Source organism: Chaetura pelagica, unplaced genomic scaffold, assembly GCF_000747805.2.
Source record: "Chaetura pelagica isolate M959 unplaced genomic scaffold, ChaPel_1.0 scaffold76, whole genome shotgun sequence".
NCBI lineage: Eukaryota > Metazoa > Chordata > Aves > Apodiformes > Apodidae > Chaetura > Chaetura pelagica.
The window spans coordinates 11,895,794-11,910,583 of NW_009970723.1; the positions used below are offsets into that span (position 1 = coordinate 11,895,794).

At 38.1% G+C, this 14,790-nt stretch overlaps 1 protein-coding gene across 1 annotated transcript in view; it reads right to left on the bottom strand.

Moving 5' to 3' along the window:
- LRP12 (low density lipoprotein receptor-related protein 12) overlaps window positions 1-14,790 on the bottom strand; it is a 169,107-nt gene that overhangs the window by 71,087 nt on the left and 83,230 nt on the right. The gene's annotated exons all lie outside the window — the stretch shown is intronic.

Sequence of the window (14,790 nt, forward strand, 5' to 3'; positions counted from 1 at the left end):
CAGGAATGACTGAGCTTGGCAGGAATATTTTTTTTCTTCCGTTAAATTGTAGCTTCTACTCCATAAAACACACTTTCACTTAATAATTTTCTTGACTTCATAGAAGAAGAGAGTATTCAGAAGATATTCAAGGTGTAGAAGGCAATGTGATAATAAGTTGTGACAAGCATTGTACATGGAAGCCTGCCTTGTAAACACAATCAATGGGATGATGCAAAAAGGCAAACAAAGACATTGGTAGAAAAGTCCAAGAAGGGAAAAGGAAACTCAAAGTGATATGGTGAAAAGGGAGAGAGGTCAGCTTCATAGCCTGTGCCAGAGGGAAGACATTTAAGACATAAGAAGGTCATGGTGTAGCAAAGCTACTATAGACAGGATGAGAGATTATGAACACCTATAAATAAGTTATGATCTAAGAAATGCCTAATAGGATGTGAAGGGTGAAGGGAGGGCTTGATTCCAATTCAGTTGGAAAACGTTAAGGTTGCAGTAATAATTCCAAAATCCACTTTGGAACTGAAGTGCACTGGAGCAATACATTATTCATTTCCTTCTTTTTCTGTATTTCTCTTTTTTTCCACACTGTGCTGCCAGTGTCTGTGAGTTCACTTTTGATGCATCCTTCTCTTCTGCCAATGGATCTTCTGTTTCCATTCCCTTTCTTCCTTTTTACAGGGGCTTGCAGTGAGGGGACAAGGGGTAATGGTTTTAAGCTGAAAGGGGAGAGATTTAGGTTAGAGATCAGGTGGAAATTCTTCAGTGTAAGGGTGGTGAAACACTGGAACAGGCTGCCCAGAGATGTTGTGGGAGCTCCATCCCTGGAAGTGTTCAAGGGCAGTTTGGATGGGGCTCGGAGCAGCCTATTGTAGTGGGAAGTGTCCGTGCCCATGCAGGGTAGTTGGAACTCCATGATCTTTGAGGTCCCTTCCAACTCCAAACATTCTGTGATTCTGTAATTTTCCCAGACTCTTGCCTGTCCACTCCTGTTTTCTAGCTTCCTGCCATTTTGATTTCTATCTACTTTCCCTTATTTCCTTGCCACCTTGCCACTTTTTACCAGCTCAGTTCGAGTATCTGCTTGCAGTTAAAAACCATATGTTAGCCTCACCACTGACTACTCTTGTTTTTAAATGCAACGCTTGATTTCAGCAGCCAGCAGCATTTTATTGGTGTGATGCTAGAACAGCAACACAGTTGGGGAAGGGCGTTTGACTCCCAGATTTGCACTCATTAAAATTACAGACACTGTAAGTCTCAAAAGGAGTTGAAAGTCTGCATCATGCCCTTACACGTGTAGAAGCGTCTCCCTGCTCAGCTAAACCTCCATCATATGGGGTCAAGGTGCAGGAGGAAAGCTGCAGCTTGCAGCTGGAAGGGCATGTATGGCACCAAGAGACATCTCATAAAGAATGACTGACTTTGTTGCCCATAACACATGGCAAGCTGCAGCACTGCAGTAGAATAAAGACATAAATCAGGACACCCTTAACTGTGAGCAAGGCTACCAAATGTCTGGGTTTTGGCCCATAGTTTTTTTCCAGCCCTCAAAATATTTCTGGGTGAATATCTAATGATAAAATTGTTGACTATAATATATTTTCTTGTTACAAAGTGACATTGGGCTGATGCTTCCTTTACTGGCTGGTACACAGCAAAAAAATATCATATCCTCTGTTTGGCAGCACAGATCCTAAACCTGATCCTAATGACCATCTATCAAGATTTTTTCCTTGGCCAAAAGACAGAGTTGAATGCAGTGGTTCACAAAATGGTCTAGCTGTAAACCAGGAATGCTGTAAACCAGGTACTGCTGTAAACCAGGTGCTGCTGACCCAAGGATGACCCCAATCTAGTATGTGCATTATCCAACAGCATTGGGCAGTGCCACAAACCCATCTCCAGTTGTATGAGGTGGCCATGGTGCAAGCACAACCCTTGAACTCTTCTTAAACTACATGCAGTCAAAGACCAGTCAATCTGTTCTAACGTTTTCATGGATGGTTCAAGTGACAGAAGTGATAAAACCACTGTGCATGCCCTGCACAGTCACAGCACCCCTGTGGACATGAAGGCAGGGTGAGATAGTTAACCACTCCAAACACAGAGCCTGCCTATGACACAGGGATTCAATGCTTCTGGCACAAAGGATCACACAGAGACAAGAGGCTGCCAGATACCTGGAGAATAATTCCGTGCATCAACATGGAGGAGAAGCCCTTGGAAAACCTAAACGTAGCCAGCAACATACATTGTCCAGTGAGCTGGGTTTTTTTGTTTGTCTGGGGTTTAGTTGTTTGGTTTTGGCTTGGTTTGGTTAGGTTTTTTATTTTGTTTGGTTTGGCTTGCAGTTTTTTTTAGCAATAAACATATCTATTCTGGTTGCATTGCAAGCTAGTTTATTGGAATTTTTAGTGCCATGACTGTTAGGCAGCATGTGCCAAATACACATCCTTACACAATAAGTACTGCTGAAAAATTTCATTCCTACATAAATTCTTTCTCTGGAAAAAGGGGTGATTCCTTCCTCTCCCTTTGTTATGATCATTTGAACCAACTGTTAACAAACATTTTTAGAAACATCTGTTGTTTCAGCAGTATGTTGTGCTAGACATGACACTGTCAAAAATGCACATAAATCAGGCGCCCCATTTTCAAACCCAGCTATTTAAATTTAACTGTGTAAATAAAACTGTAGTCAGTAAAACTTCTCAGTGGTCCCAGTCAATTAGCATCAGTGCTGATGAGAAGTATCAGTTTTTTAGAAAATTAAGGCTACATCAAAATAATCCAGATTTTTCACTAATTAAAAATGCCAATGGTTGTTTTAATGATTTATTTTAATACGGGAATGTTAAGAGCAACCTAAATTAGACATTTGCAGAACTAATACTCAGTATCTAATGAACATTCAGCTGCTGTCCATCAGTTCATTAATAATTCCCATATGCATAATTTGAATTAAAAAATTATCTCTAGATTTGCAGCTTTATCTTAGGTTTAATAAACTGATTTACAAAAGGCCTATGGCATATCATCAGTGTAAAAGCCTCCTTTACCCTGAGCTCAGTAAGATTATTTTTAAACCCCAAGAGCTTTTGTTGGTTAGCTGTTAGAGCATGTGGGAGGACAGGACCAAGTGTACAGTTTTGGAGAATACAGCTGCCATTAGTTAGCACAGAGCGTGAATTAAAGTGTCTGTACTGCTGAAAATGTTCAGAGCCTTTGAAAAAAAGCCTCCATTTTATATCAGTCAATTTAAATACATTCGTTCTGACGATTTTTTTGTAATTTTTCATCACAGGAACTCAAGATATTTTATGCTTTTTCATATAGAAAAAGTTTTGGATTATGTTAAATACATTTTTTATACACACACACACTCCATATAAAAGCTATCTTCAGAATACATAGAGACTGCAAAACCAGCCAAAGTTAAATGTGTCTGCACGACCTCTTGAATATTCATTACCTGCAGGCTTTTTGAACATATACCTTCTCCCTTCTGTCTATGGAATTTTTTAAACCTGTTTTCACTAGAATACCCTTCCTGGTACATAGTAACAACCACAGCAGCACACCATCCTCAAGTAAACTTTTGCCATTTTACCCATCAGCCCTGCAGGCTGAGGGTGTTCTTGCATTCCCACCTCTTTGTTGCCTGTTCTTTGTTGGGAGCTGTTGCCATTGCTGACAGCCTGGCCAGTGGATTCAGTCCACCCAGGACTCTGGTTGCAGTACCCCCTGATGGGTCAGAAATGGTGGCGTGATTATTTTCATCTGCAACGCTACGCATGGGTGCAGGCAAAAAATGAGCTGTTTGGGTATGGGTACAATAATATCTCCAGTCAGTACAGCCCAGGCTGGACAAGGATGGATGTCCAGAGCCTCACTTATACCAGCAAAATAGTATTTTTGCTGACATGGCTGCTATCATTTTACCTTTATAAACCAAAATATGACAGTGAAATTGCAAGAGATTTTAGATCTAGACCTGACATTAGACCTTTTGCTTTGAAGAGCATCCAAAATGGAGAAAGTGATTATCATATGGATCACAGATCTGCATTGAATAATCAGTCCTTCTAAGAAGCAGTGATTAAAAAGTAAATCACTGATCTGCCTAGCAAGTCACTTTCAAAAACAGGAGTCAGTTCCTATGGGAAAGGTAATTATTTACTTCTTGTACTTGCTTAACTGAAGATCCAGCTTTGATGTGGTGGATATTCAGTTCCCTCTCATTTTGAGTCCTGAAAGTGCACATGCCTTCCATGATTACCACTGTAAAGATATGGTCTGCATAGGCCTGTGGTGTAAGCAGCATCCCAGAAACATTGAATTTTCCACATATGAATTTCTCTGTTTAGCAAAATTCTTGGCCCTTGGTTAATCTTAGGATCAAAGAGCTGGAAATCACAAACTTCCTGTCATTGTTTTACCCCAGTGACTTGAGATATTAGCTTTCATAGGAGGTAGGCATTCCACAAATCTTTTCATATTACTCATGTTAATGTTCTTTATAGTTATTAAGTTCATCTTCCACAATTCTGAGTCATTACATTCACCTCTTCCTAAAGAATGATTCAAATTGGATAGTACGGTTCTGTAGTTTGATATCTGCATTGAGAAGGTAGGTAACTCCCATTCTTCCTTCATACCAATTTTTTATTCCAGATGTACATGAAAAACTTGGAATAAATCTCTAGTTCTTCCCTCCTGACCTTGATTATAGGACACAAAAAAATTATAACCAGCTACTCCTCTGTGACCCATTATATTAATTTTCAGCTTGGCTAATGTTGATTGTTCACCTTGAATGTACACTTCCATTGCTGTAACAGACAGCATTTGCTCTGGGAATGAAAGCTTTTCTTTAAGACAAAAAAAAAATCTCATTCAGATTTTCTGCAAATTCCTTGACTGCTTCAAGAAGAAACCCTTGGAAAGTAAATTATGAGAGTGCCAGCTCTCCTGTTCCATTCTGCCAACCTTTCAGTCATTTCTGTAAGGGACAGAGAAATTTGATCTCTATAGTCTATTCATTTTTTGTCCCTTCTTTTTAGTTGGCCAGGAAACTGGGTCAATTAACATAAATGGCAAAAGAGGCTGGACATCTGGGAAATGACATCGAATTCATTTTGCACAAACTTATAAGTAACCAGATGGCAAATGATTCAAAGGCCTATCTTCAAGAACCAGCTGCATAGTCCAGTTACCAGACTGGTGTTAGAAGCCTGCCTTTACAGTAAGAAATTACACCTGCAACTTTCCCAAAGACCTGGCATAAAAAAAAAAAAAAAAGAAAAAAGAAAAGAAAAAAGAAAAAAAATAATTGCCCCATTACAGGAAATTTATAAGGAGCTTATCTGTAAATGAGGTATAGACTATCAACAGTTAATTGTATAAAGATAGTACTTAAAAAGAAACTGGTTACTACAGCATACACATCTTACCTATGCTGGCTGTATATTCAAAACAGATTAATGTTAATTAAATGGTCCATCAAGCTGGAGTGTGCAAAATCAATGAGCACTGACAGCAGTATAATAGAGATAAATCTAAGATGCTGCCAACTATGGAAGGAAAAATTTAGATATTATACATAAGCCATGGCATTCAAATTTTTGTATGGACCTCCTCACAGATTTAATTTTTACTTTGGATGGGTATTAGGTTCAGTTCACAGTATAGATGGAGACCAATCTCAGACTGAGATGAGTACAAATAATCTTTGCTGCCCTCACAGCCTAAATTTCCCCCTCCTACAAGATAAACCATGATTCTTAAAAGAGACCTAATTCTTCAGCAAAAGCTTTCTGCTGAACATTTACACTAAAGTCAGAGTGACATTTGATGAAGCAACAGCCGTCACTTAGTAATTTTTTATTTCAGCTGTCTTTCAGAATATGCAAATTTAATTATCACAGTTTTTATAGCATAGCATTGTTCCTAAAGAAGGGATTTTGGTCCTTCTGGAACTTCCCCTCCCTGGTCTTTGTATTAATAAATACACTAAAATGTCTTTCAGTTCTGAAACAAAGCAAGACTTTAAATCAAAATGTCACTGAGTATTTACTCCACACTTTATGAAATGCAAATATTTAAGTTGTTTCAATTTAATACCAGCCTGACCTAGAAATCCTATCTAGCAGTCTCATCTCTTTTCCCTCAGAAGATCTACCTGATAGCAGATGTCAAAACAAAAAAGGAACAAAGGACTATTCATAAGCCTATCCAACATCAGCACTTTATTGTATTGCAAGCCTGATCAAGGCATAGCACTGTGGCATAAACACAGACCAGAGTATCCCTTGATCGTAGTTTGAGATAGCTACATGACAAAGTGAAGAGAAATAGACGGGTTATACTTTGGTTACTTTTATTCCCTTGACACCTTCTAGCCAGGACTGCTGCAAGGTAGCTGGATGCTTTGGAGAACTGCAAGAACGTAAACATCTTACCGAAAGACTTTTCTTTGTCAGCTCCTAAATTCAGGTTCACAACTTGCCTCTTTGAATGAATGACTACTCTGGGAGCATCAGACAGAAGGGAAGAAAAACCTTCTCTTAAAACATAAAACATTTCAAGCACTAAAAGGTATTATGTCTGGTTTCTATAGCTTGTAAATCACTTCTGTTTTATTGTCTAGAAAGGTGCAAGTTAATCTGAAACTTCTGAAACTCCTGGCCAGTTCTGCTGTGTGTCTTCCCTCTGCTGTTAATTACCTAATGTCTAAAAGGGGATGAGCTCACCCAACACCTTTTCCTGAGGGCATGAATGGTATCTTCTTCCTCTAACCAATCACCTTTTTTAATGGAGTGTAGTTATCTCTGAGGAACTGATTTCCACAAGGACAACGAGCCCAAGAGTAATTAAGAAGGGAACCCACAGCTGTATATGCTTTGCACAAAGGCAGTATGATTTCATTTCTATGACAAGCCAAAAATCAAAGTGTTTCTTAGATACTTAGTTTCCCACAGTCAGAATTTGGGAGAAACACTAGGCAGCTCCCTTGAATTGGCTGCTTCAGTCATCAAAATAAAATAATAATAATAAACAATTCTGAAGAAACTCAACTAAATAAAATCATAGCATAGTACCAGAGTCAAAGGAGGATTTACAGAGGTAGATTTACACAGAAGAAACAAATAGTAGCACACTGTAGACAAAAGGCTAAGAAAAGATTATTTGAGTCACTCACTCTCATCAACCCCACTATACATGACAAGCAGTTCTCTGTCATTCACATAAAAGCCTGATCCAGCTTGTGTGTCCAATATTTCATGGTCCTGTCACTGTCTTTTGCAAATTCTTCTTCCTTTGTCTTCCAGAGAATCTTTTCTTCCTTTTGGGACTGATCGAGACTCTCACAACCATTCATTCAATTGTTTTCTAAGCTTAAATATTTTGATGCTACTTTTGTTCCATTAACAGACTAAATACAAAACATTCTAAGAAACTGAAATGTTTTTTGGGAAAAAACCAAAACAACTAACAACAAAACAAAACAAAAACAAACAAAGCAAAAAAACCCTCCCACACAAAGCAAAACAAAACAGGTATTACTTTTCTTGAACCAGAAGAGATATTTCAGCATTTTCATATTAACATATTTAAATTTTTTGCATTAATACCAACTGAAGAAAAGTATTTGAAGGCTATATGAAGTTGTCTGTGATGTTGAAGTGCCTTGTGGGACCTGTCACCCTAGAGCCCTCCTTCCTGCCTAAGGGTTAGGCAGCCTTTCCTGTAGGTCATGATTGCCATGACAGCATGCCATAATGCATCATGAGAGAGAAGTGTAGGCAGCAAGAAGCTCAGATCATAGAGGAAAGGAGAACCACAAAACATTGCACAAACCCATGAAGCCATCCATAACATGTAAAGGTTAAACTGACTTCACATAAAAAGTTTTAGTGCCGTTCGAAATATTTCAGTTTAGATCAGACGTATCCAAGACAAGGCCTTTTATAGTGTTCTTCTTAAAAACAAGATAAATACTGCCATTTGAAAAGTTATCATCACAGCTTCATGGTTTTGAGTAGAAATACTACTCTGGCTATCCTGCTACTGTGCACAGAAATATGAGCCTGAGAATAAAGCTTTCTGATGGACAGTCCCTACACCTACATTGCTGAAGTTTTCTTAACAGGCTGTCCTGGTTTGAGCCAGGATGAAGCCAATTTTGTCTATAAATCCCACTCTGCCTTTGCTGCACAAGACAACAAATCCTTTTGGGATAGAATTGGAGAGAAACTTTTCTGCTTACCTTGAAAGCTCAGCAAAAGCCAGGACCTGTCAAAATATTTTGCACATGAAACTGTCCCAAATGGAACTGCCCCAACCTAAACCATTATGGAGTAATTTACAAGGACACACAAAACTCTGTTTTCTTTAGAGGTATGCTTTGTTCCCAGAAATGTAATTTTTCTCTGGTAGGGCATAACTTTCTAATCTCTTTCTGAACCATTTTGAAAGTGTTAATAATGCCCTATAATTTTAAGAAATAATTCCTCTTCCTAAAAGGTGAGAAGATTCAGTTGTCAACCTTTAGGAACCCTTGAAAACATATTATTATATGCAGTAAGAAAATTCATAATCTTGCACACAGAGAAAAAGCCTTAGAAGGGATTAGGAAATACCAGTGTTCTTTGTCAGTAAGTACATAATTCATTCAATTTAGTTACTGCTAATCTTTTTTCTTTACTTTTTTTGGAACTGACCCAATGTGTTAAATTTACATACATTTCAATAGAAGCACATTCTCAAGTCATACAGAAAAGATTAGCAATATAGCATCGTCCTTAAGAGATGCAAACTGCTTTTAAATCCTACAAAGCAATAGTGTATAACTATGCTAAGTGATCTTTTATATAATTGCTAATAAGAACATTAACACTCTTCCTACACTCAAAATATCAATTCATCTTACATTAAAGTTAACTTGGAGTTAATGTATCATGAGATCAACAGTGCTGATTTCAAAAACTTTTGTTATGTATATACATTTTAGAAAATCAGACTAAAAGAAATTTTGTTGTATAAGTGCATTTTTGCATATGCTTATCATTAGTAAGCTTTTAAAATCTCCTTTTCCCCAGTCACACCGGGGAAGGGATAGTAAAGCAATCGATCACATTGGAGGAAGTGTAATCTATTAGGGTGTCTGCAGCAACCTCTGCATAAAATATCTGATTTAAAAATTAAAAAGAAATTTATAAAAAAAAGACTTTCAGTTGCACAAAGAACAATCCAAAGCTAAAAGACAGATTGACTGGATTGCCATGATTGCTGTGTGATTAAAGGAAGTTTACAATTAGAAAATGTACAGTCGATTCTTGTATTCAACAATTCACTTCATGTTTCTGCATCATAACTCTGCATTTGCCAAATAAAAGCACTTCGCTACTTAAGCAGCAATATGTTGGAAAAGGACTGTTTCTCCCCATGTTTCTGGGCTGTTGCTACACAACAGCATCCTGGTGTGACTGGAGACTGGACGCCATGGTAGCACACATTAAAATCCCCAAAGAAGTATTATACAGGCTTTAAGATTTCAAAGCAGAATTATTGTGCCATAGGTAGGAGCCAGGGGTACTCCACAGCAAAATGAAAACAAACCAGCTCCATAAGCAAAAGAGAGTACACGTGCGGTAACAGGGTGAGGTACATGGAAGTTTTGGAACCAACACGTAGGTATCACGTGGTTTTAAGGCAGCAGAACAAAAGTTTGAAGCTACCAGAAGAAAGGTTATCCTGACTCTGTGTTGTCCTTTTGGACTGAGATGTGCATCTCCTAGTCACACAGAGAAGAAAGATCAGTTGTGTAGAGGAGTGTTCCAGAGCTGGAAATTATTTAAAATTTCACAAGGCATCAACAAACATTTTCTTTTGGGGTTGTTTTCCCTATTCGCATTATTTCCTTGGGTGGATTTCAGGAGTAAGGAGTAAAGATGAAGCACTCAATGCCTACTGACATCGTGAGAATGGGTGATGTATGTTATTTCCCGGTTCTGTGGGAATTCGTCAAACCCCTTCTCTACCAGTTGAAAATGATTATTCACATCCTATTTTTAGTTCATATGCTATTTGTGTATCTTTTTCCTGTCTCTTTTCTTCCCATCAGACTGAGGGCAAGCACTGTGGGAAATTAAACTTGTTTGATACATATTATTTTTTCTTTTTTATGCTAAGTAGCAACAAAATCTTCCACATTAAAGGAGTAGAATGAAAAACAACCATAATATTTTTTTCTTGTGGACAAGACTATGGAATATCCTTTAATAAACAACCACTTAAATATGTGTAGATATATTAAACTGGCTTAGATTTATTAAAAAATTAATTTCTGTAGTAGACAAACCACAGCATTTGTTGGATAATTGTCCTCAGTGTTCAAACTGCAACAAAGAGATAATGAAGCAAAGCAAGCCCTTGGTTCAATTTCTAGACTGAATTTTGTCAAGCAGGAGCTACTGGCTACCATTCACATCATCTCCCCACTGAAGCCCCATGTTCATCACTTTCCCATCACAGGCTAGAGTTGGGAAACAAGTTAGCACTTAGTCTTTTCTCTGTCATGCTGAAGCAAATGGTACCCAGAAATCTCCCAGTGAATGACAGATTAAAGGATGGTTTCCAGACTCTTTTCTAAGACCTCATTTTGTGAGGGGAAGAACACCGCCCTGAGACATCTCCATGGCATTCAAACTATGTCCTGTGCATCTGGTCATCCCAGCTCCCATCTGTCATCTCCAGGCCTTCAAACAAAACTGAGACCAACTCTGCAAGGTCTCTTCAACTACACACACAACCTGCAGCTACTGTCCCAAATTTCCCATTTCTTCTCCTGCCCTCCTACTTTGCTCTGGGAGCCAAGGTCCTCCCAGGGAAAGATCATTTTGTTTGGCAGCTTCCCTCAGGATTACCGCACCATGTCCTTTCCAGAGGTGAACTGCATCTATCTTGTAGTAGATACAGGTAGGATACACTGAAATACAGCACACATAAAAGCAGTTCAAAGAACCTGTGCAGCCAGAAGTTCTTAGCTACGGAATTACACCCCTCAGGTCTTGTTCTGCATTATTTATAGCTTTCCGTATCCTCTCATTCTGCCCCTTTCCAGTTAACAAATTCCAGATATGCTTGGATAAGTACTTCAAAATTGTAAACACAAAGAACACTTACAATAGACAGCAAATATTTACAAACGCCATGGAAAATAACTATACTCTATGCCATCCTCTGTCATTTGAAATCTCTGTTGGGCCTGACAGGCTGAGCGACCAAGGCAATTAGATTCAAAATACACCTAACCAGAGTCAGGCAACTATTATTTTGTGGACTGCAAAGTTATAAAGAAGATGAGATGCAACACCAATGGTTATAAAGTCGGTGATAATTTTAAGGCTAAATCTGCTTCTCTTTTTTCCATTTACATGTTTTTCCTCCACATAGGTCTTAAAAGCTTAGTATCATTTGCTGACTGATTAGTAGCTTAACTGACAATAAAATTCTCAGATCTCTTAAAGGTATTTCGATACTCCGCATCTTACCAAGGAGCCATTCATGATCCTGAGCTCCTGGGCCGTCCCTTCCAGGTCACAGCTGGGTGACACAGCATGTCAGCAGCAGCCATGTGCTCTGAGCAAAGACGTGCTGCCCCTAAGACCAGCAAGAATTTTTCATTACCTTTTGAAGAGAGACACCACAAGCCTTTCCATGGAAAGCTGACAAGGATCAAAGGAAGGTACATCACAGTCAGGTTTCTACTTCTGTCATTTACCTCGATCTAGCAAGAAACCAGATTACACTTAGGCAGATATTTCAACACTCCAATAGTTATGGAAAATTGTTTGCATACATTTCAGCATGACCATCTGAAGCATCTATGAAACTCTTAAATACTTGGTTGTGCAACTGTTTTCCAAAACTGCATGATAAAATGGTGTTAAATTAGCTGTCTGTTGGGCATCTTTTTATGCCAGGCCATTTATCCATTTTAAGAATTTGGAAGTCTAAAAATGTGTGGTGAATTGTTACATATATTGTCTAGAGAACATGGTGTTGAAGATGAATATATTTATTTGCCTAGTTGGTCTTTGAGAGAGAATTAGAAAGCAGCTTAATTCCCGATCTGGCTCTGGGCAAGTATGAACCTTTAAGAGTGTCTATCCCTGGGTCCAGATGAAGAATTTGGATTTTATATCGAATTTGTCTCTATTAACAATAGGTTAGAATCATGCAGCCATTAACAAAGTAAGAGGTAATTACATTTATTCCCCACTAGCCTTTACAAGTTAGTGAAAATATGATTGCATATCCTACAGTCTTTATGGGAGATGAACTGAAAAAACACCAAATGAGCTAAAATAAATAGTTATAATGATCTAATAGTTTGTTGGTTAATTCCCATTTTCATATCAAGTTCTGTGTTAACTTTTATATGGGTTATATTATACAATTCAAGGGGTTCATACTCATTGAAAGATATGATGTATATATATATTTTAAAATTACAACACTACTAATTTTCACCCTTAAGGAGCATAATTTTCAGAACTTTTAATCATCTGCAATGCTGAATAAAATCTGGGTACACTGCAGTTTAGTAATCCCTAATGTGCTGCTTTCAGGACAAAGATGCCACGCAGAAAATTTTGTGAGGTCATTAACAGAAAAGGCTCTGTATTGGAGAAGGATAAAAGAGAAATTTTAATCATGAGTGTGGAGTGGCAGTATGTGAAGACAGCTTAAGGCTCCTCAGATGCATCAGTAAAATTGAATTTTGCCACCCCAAGGATGGAGGAGACAAGGCTTCAACAGTGGGAAAGGGCAGAATCACCATGGGAAGCTGATGAAGGTACAAAGTGTTCTGGGTTTGCTGCTGCTGGAGAGGACTGGGCACTCCCATGGAGCTGGGCTGCCTACACATGTCCTCATCCTCATACAGTAGCTCCACTTCCTACAGTGACTTTCCTGATTCTGCAACAGGAAATGTAAGCAGGAGTGCATAGTGACAGAACAGCCTTCAGCAGTCCACTCTCCAAAGCAAGCACCAACTCTGCCCTGCCCACAGCTGGCTTTAATTGCCAAGATGTCTCCGCGGCAGACTGCTTCCTACTCCTAGGATCAGTGTCTAGTATCACCTTTGGAATGCATAAAGCAATAATTTTGCAATCACTGCATACATGAGTACAATAAAAAAATACAAGCACACATTTCTGATGTGGAAGGATCCTCAATTTGTTTTGCAACAAAATACTAACTTCAAGTATTAAGGGCAGATACTCAGTTGCTATGAATTGATATATGGTACAGAAATTCAGAATTCCTTTGAAATGCAGAGGTCTATTTTCATTTTCAAACAAATTGCACATAGTAGGGCAGCATGGTAGATGTACTTACTTGTTTTGTGGTGTAGGTAGATGGCTGCAGCAAGTGGAAGCTGCGTTACGCAAGACAACAGGCAGGCACCCAGCTGGCAGCTGGTACCATGCAAACAGTGTGTCGCTACTGGACAAGACCAGCAAAAATCACTGTGTGATGAAGACAGGGCAAATTGGATGATGAAGTAACTTAACAGCAAGAACACGATTTACTATCAACTAGTCAGGTGTATATTTTATATAAACAAGAAGCCATTGGTAGCAGCAAGCACACTATGAATGTTACAACTAGGAGAAAAAATACATTTTAGCTGATTTTAAAGCCTTTTTAATTTCCACATTTATTACCAAATTCAATTTCCTGGAATTTGCTCACTCACAGCTATATTTGCTTTCTAAAATAGCTTCAAGAGAATGTCTGTTTCTCTGTTGTTGAATTGGTTATAGAACCACTCATGAACTGTGTTAGAAGTGGACTTACAAAAAGTTCAGTAACTTGAGGTATTTGGGCATATATCTGTTAACTTCAAAAACATATTTGAGTTTGTCCTGCTTAGTCAGCTATTAGTAATAATACTCAGATTCCCTCTGCCTTATTAAGTTCCAGCTGACCAGAGATGAGAAGCAATCCCATTTGGCAGGACTTGACGAAACCCATATTACCAACAGTGAGGAGCAAATAGCCAAGGCAGGGGAAGAAGCCTTGGGCTGATGTACCTGCTACATGTCCTCACAGAAACATTTCTAAGACTTAAAGATATTTTTTGAGTAGCTTGCAAACAGAAAGAACTGCAGACTAAAAGCTTTATTTATTATGAGTGGCTTGATGAGATTAATTTACCATATCATCCAGAAAATGTTTTTGATTTATAATATTTTAAATAAAATATTTATATTTTTAAAGTAGAATCAAATAAGAAAACATTCAAACTGCAAAATTGTCTTTGACTCATGTTGACTGAAACACCTCAATCTTTGCCACAGAAACACTTATTAATTAGCAACACTAATTTTCTAGACTTGTTCAGACTACACTGTTGATTAAACCTCTTCAAGACCCAGTAAGAATAAAAAATGAGCACGTTATGGCTTGTCTGTTACATAAACATGATTCTCAGCTACTAGGAAAGTCTTTGAGCTACATAAATACTTAGCACATTCCTACAAAACACAAACCACGTGGTGAATCACCTCCACTTAAAGAAGAAGAAAAAAAAAAAGACAGCAGAATTGAATGTAATTAGTCATATGCTTTTTCACTGCTTAAATTATAACTTCTTAATAAACAAGAGGAAAAGCAGAGATGTTGAATAGTGGTCAATACACATTTGTGCATAAACCCTTGTGCCAAGACATTTATGCAAATAATATCAGCATTTGATTTTCACAAGTGTCACATTTTCCC